Raw genomic sequence first — 6,053 nt, 5'->3', positions numbered from 1 at the left:
CGCAGCGCTCTCTCAATGCAGAACAGGGACAGAAATAGGGGTGGGACAAAACAACAGCTTTTCACTTTGCGACTCTGTCCTGACAAACAGACGGTCACAGCCAGCGCTGTCCGCAGGGGGACCCTGGAGGCAATGGGAGGAAGACATTAAAGGATTTGCATCTGAATCAGAGCCACCAGTTGACACCCAGGTGCTGCATTTGCCCAGTCCGCTCTGGGGCCCCCTGCTGTGTGGCCTCAGTGCCTGGTCTCAGAGGACGGGGGAGGAGGCCTGGGGCAGCTAACAAACACCACAACAAAACACATCCTGTAGCGGAGCAGTATGAGAGTCAACGGGTTATAGAACTGCGTCAAGAGCCGTGTCTGAAGTAGGGGTGGGTGGTGGCGGTGGGAGGGGGTGTGTGGACTTGGAGGTGTTCAAATAAGATTCTATTTTTTCGGTTTGGGTTGGTTTCCCGGTCGCACATCCCAGTGACCTTACTGACCCTACGGTAGTCGCTGGACTGGAGAACACTCACATCTCACACGTTTCACCACAACATCAGCAGCCTCCATCAACATTCCTGTCAGTTAAAGGGCAGATGCCTACAGTAAATTCAATCTAGCAATTTCTGCAAATTTTGACTCTATTTCCAAATGCTGTGTCACATGAGCTTCTGTGCGAGTGGAGAAGACATGGCCTTCATGCAGTCAGCTACTTATTCATACATCTCTACTCTGGAGGTTGGAATAACCATTTAAAATCATAGACAAGAGGACTAAAGTGCTCTTGCACATGTAGCCTGTATTTAGCTAACCCCATAGGCTAGATAGGGGGGTTTCCCCATCATTTTGCGATTTAATGTATCATTTTGCGATTTAATAAATCTTAAAAAAATATTCATTCCAACTAATGATTTTTTTTCATGAATTGAATACTTATTTGAGTCCATGCATGTTTTCACTTGAAGGTAAAATCCCAGCTATCTTTGATACCAAAGGTAGACCCAATGTAAAACAAAGTTTGCAACTTTTTCCTGACATGCTGCATACAACCCAGGAATGCATTTTTATAATTCATTTTCCAAAGAACCCTATCAATGAACAGAGAGTAAATGTACTGAAAGACACATTCACGAAAGTGTGTATTTAAATATCTTACCCTCAATGACCTCGACGGCGGTTGAACAGTGATAGAGCAGGACAAGATGCAACCCCAGACACCACCTGGAGAAAGGTAAAACAGATGAGAAGGCGAAATGTGTGCAGCTTTGGGAAAATAAACCTATACGGAACGTTGCAACCTACCGAATATTCATCTTCAGCACAAATACAGAAAATATCGAAGCATCCAAAACGGGTCTGTGTTTATAACATGTGTTTAAATTTCCAAGTAGAAAACCGCTCCCCCTCCGTTCGCTCTCCCTGCTGACTGCGCTCTCTCTCTCGCACTCGCTCTCTCTCTCTCGTACTCTCTCTCTCTCTCTCTCTCGCTCGCTCTCTCTCTCTCGTCCTCTCTCTCTCTCTCTCTCTCTGAGTACCAATTGAACAAAGACTGTCTTAGTTCACTGACTGATTCACTGGCCCACGGACACGGAAATCTGACTCCCTAAAATCCCCTCACTCAGTAAACTGCCGTCTTCACATTTGAACCTCTGTGGGAGAAGGCCCTTCGGACGACTAGACAGTCTACTGTAGATTAACGAGGCTACTGTAGATTCCCTTTGCATCACGAAGAAAGTTGCATTTGATGTAATTCCTTTGCTCATGTCGTAGCCTGCTGACTCTTCTGAAGACGGCACATCGCCTGGTTGGTCCTACCTAGGTCCTACCTAGCCAGGGATCTGAGACAAAATTCGTGATTTCGATATTGTCCTTCGACTGTAAACAATTAAGATGTTTGCGGTTCATAATTGCCCTAAACACAAAGTAAAGTGGAAAGTAAAATTTGGCCAAAATGGCATTTGTTTGAACGGCAACAAAGGCTGTTGTAATTGTACTTGTTAACACCAAATATTTCTTGCCTGTTTATTATGGAATTTCAAGTCCTTTAATCAGCCAGCCACATTTCTGCAGCACATAAAACTTCCTGACAAACCCACAACACTAACCCCAAACACTTAAAACACTTAGAACACCGTGGAACATCATGTGTTTCCTTGACAAACTCTTGTGTTGTGATTTGAAGACAACTATTTCTGTTGTGTTGCTCCATGTGCACATCATTTCCTCGGGAGCCAGAGAAAGAGAACAGATAGATAAGGACATTTAAAGACATTCTGGTTTCTTAGCACATGACCTCTATCTACTTCAAACAACAAATGATATCACAAAGTGATGGATCACAGCTGAGATGTCGTCATATTTGGATCCTTACCTTTTCATGCCTGAGGCACAGAAGTAAATTGATTTCCCCCAAATGGCATGTGAAATAATTGCCCGACCATTTGTGTCACCCAGAACAGGACAAGAGCTGTCAAGGTCTCTGAAGTGTTTTGTTAACATGGCTGATACGTTAACAACCTGTCATTAGTGGATGTTGGAATGATAATAGTTTTGTGGGAAAAAAGACACTCTCTCCTTAAACCTCCACCTGGAGAGTGAAGACAACCAGACTGCTCCCCCATCCACTATAGTTCAGGCTCAAACACTGCCCATTGTGAATATGTGTGTGTGTGTGTGTGGGGGGGGAGTACTTGTTTGACCAAGTAGAGAGAAGACAGAAGACATAACCACTCCCTACATATATATATATATATATTGCAGGGCACTGGACACTGAATCAATAGCTGTTACCCTCCTTTCTTGACAACGTATCCCCCCCTTTCTGGTGGCATGCTTCTCTCAGTGTTGTGTGTTGTAACACATGCAGCCCTGACCATGTGACCATGTGACCATGGGAGACCGCTGAGGTTCCAGCACCCGTCTCTAAACCACTTTGCTCTTCACCATGCCTTGGGAAAGAGACTGAGGATGAATGGAGACAGATCGAGAGAGGTGGATCTGCCCTGTGGCTGCTCTCTGGAGCGCGTTGGGACACGCCTAGGTCACTCTCACACACCCACACACCCACACACACACACACTTTCACACTTTCACACACACACACACGCACACACGCACACAAACGTACAATTGTGAACCCCAGGCCACACAGCTTAGTCTAATGTGGCCATTCAGCGAACGTGAGGTCAGGTGTCACATGACCTCTGTTACTGCGTATGTGTGTCACATGACCTCTGTTACTGCCTATGTGTGTCACATGACCTCTGTTACTGCGTATGTGTGTCAAATGACCTCTGTTACTGCCTATGTGTGTCACATGACCTCTGTTACTGCCTATGTGTGTCACATGACTTCTGTTACTGCGTATGTGTGTCACATGACCTCTGTTACTGCGTATGTGTGTCACATGACTTCTGTTACTGCGTATGTGTGTCACATGACCTCTGTTACTGCGTATGTGTGTGGAAATGTGTTTGTGTGTTTATTTTAGAGTCTGTGCGTGTGAACAAGGATGATAAACTGAGTTTTTTTTTCATTACGGTCTCATCTAAATTCAGCTGACTATGTTCTTTGTTTAAATCAACACCTTTAAACATCAAGTCTCTGCTTGAAACATGAACGGCTGTCTTATTCACACCCTGAATGTGACATGTGTTGGCTGTGTGTCTGTGTTAAAATCTATCACTGCTACAAAGACCCACTCTATTCCACCTACTTAGATTGACTACATTTAGAATGAGGTGAATCAAGTCTAAAGCCCTTCTAAATGAGTTAGAAGTAATTGAGTTGGAGCACTGGCAACTGTGTCTGGTCAAAGACCTTCTGTGGAGGAAGAAATGACAGTATTCCTGTGTTTATGATGTCATATCCTGTAACGTGTCACCTGAGGGAGTTCAGAGAAGGAGTGTGCTGGTGCTGTAAGACTGGTGTCATGTGGATCGGATCTTCTCCATCACATTTACATACAGATTACTTGACTTCTACTCATACTTCAATGCTTTTCAACCTTTTGAAAAGTATATCACTAAGTTACATTCAAAAGAAATGTCCAGCTGTCAGAATTCTGCAGGAGTCTTATAATCACAAAACACATTTCTTCATCCAAGGAGCAATAATGAAATCATCTTCTATTTCCACTGATTGAAACTCCCAGTTCTGTTCTGGGAGTTTCAATCAGCGTCTCAGTAAGTGGTTGAAAGGCGAGTGAAGTGTGGATTAACATTTTCCTAATAAAGTTCTGATCTAACTATATTAGCGGTGAGGAATCCGACAGACTTGCTGTCTTTCATATCTGAGATGTCAGCACGGGCTCATGCTGTGTATTCTCCTGTGTTTACAGTTTGTTGATTGATTGCTCGGGTAACCGGAGTAATGGGTGACGTACTCTGACACTCTATTTGAGTGTGTGTGTGTGTATGTATGTGTGTGTGTCCATGGGAGAAGACAGCCTTTGTATTCACAGCGCTGGTGGCCGGGTAGAGTGACTTGGAAGGAACTCTGATGATGGTGGAAGCTAGAATGCCCTTGAGCCCTGATTACAAGATCCAAGTTTCCTCAGTACCGATTCCATTAAACAGCACAGGACCCCACTAATCTTCCCCTGTAGACCAGCCTCGTTCAGCAAGGTGTGTGGCCGTGGGACAGAGGCGTTGAGCCAGGCAAGGTTTCTGGAGGGAGATTCACCGAAGCCAAAACTCTGAAATAACCCCCAACCCAACAACATTACATTTACATTTAGTCATTTAGCAGACGCTCTTATCCAGAGCGACTTACAGTAAGTACAGGGACATTCCCCCGAGGCAAGTAGGGTGAAGTGCCTTGCCCAAGGACACAACGTCAGTTGGCATGACCGGGAATCGAACTGGCAACCTTCGGATTACTAGTCCGACTCCCTCACCGCTCAGCCACCTGACTCCCAACATCATCTTCTAATAAAATCAGTGTATTCCTACTGTTGTTTAGATTATCAGAGCACACATGAACGCATAGACATTAGTAAAGGGAGCCAGGTGGCTGAGCGGTTAGGGAATCGGGCTAGTAATCTGAAGGTTGCCAGTTTGATTTCCGGCCGTGTCAAATGATGTTGTGTCCTTGGGCAAGGCATTTCACCTTACTTGCCTCAGGGGGAATGTCCCTGTACTTACTGTAAGTCGTTCTGGATAAGAGCGTCTGCTAAATGTAAATGTAAAGAGTGTTTTGGAAACACACTTGTCTTAATTCAGCACTATGGGACCATGGGTCTGGGGGAATGTCCCTTCCTTGGAGGTAGAAGCTGGAGGAGTATGAACCTAGCAGGGGTTCAGTCCTGCTGGGTACAGTGAGTCATACTACCCAGTTCTCCCTCCTGTAAAAATGGCTAAATCAGTGGTCAGTTTTGGTTCCCACGCCCTCATCTCACTAGGGAACACGAAAAGCAGCAAGAGAGTTAAATCAGTCTGCTTATTCATGTTAGAGATCCCATCCAGTCACATTGTTTTAGTGTAGTGAGAGGGAAAGAGGCTGTGTTTGAGCTCAGGGTAAACAACGACAACACATAAATGCACCATGTGTGCCAGCGTACTTATCTCTCTGTACTATATTTGTATTCTACGTCTAGCTGTTGAAGACAACAACATTAACTGTACAAGTTGCAAAATGCAGATCAAATAAATAAATAAACCGTTTTGGGATTACAACTGATTCATTAACCATTGTGTTATCTTCGGGTCATTCTGACCCATCAGTCATTGTGACCCACCGTCGTATTGCGACAACTTTACCGCATACAAAAACAAAGTGAAGCATTTTCTTTTAACCGTTGGGTTGTCTCAGACCCCCTACATTGCGAAGGTTAAAAGAAAATTATTTGTATTTGTTTTTGTATTGGGTAAAAACAACGATGGTTTGTTATGAACCTTTGGGTCATGTGACCCGAAGGCAGTATAAGGGTTCAAAGGGAAGAAAAGGGGAAATCAACCTCTTTCTGGAAGTCACGAACATCCGTCGTCATGTCTTATTGTGCCATCGACCCTTCAAGCTGATCGTGGGGAGGAAACGGAGGCAGGGGAGGCAAAGGCAGGACGAGGCATG

This window comes from Osmerus mordax, chromosome 16, assembly GCF_038355195.1.
Source record: "Osmerus mordax isolate fOsmMor3 chromosome 16, fOsmMor3.pri, whole genome shotgun sequence".
NCBI lineage: Eukaryota > Metazoa > Chordata > Actinopteri > Osmeriformes > Osmeridae > Osmerus > Osmerus mordax.
The sequence above is the reverse complement of the archived record's forward strand: the minus strand, read 5'-3'. Positions refer to the sequence as shown.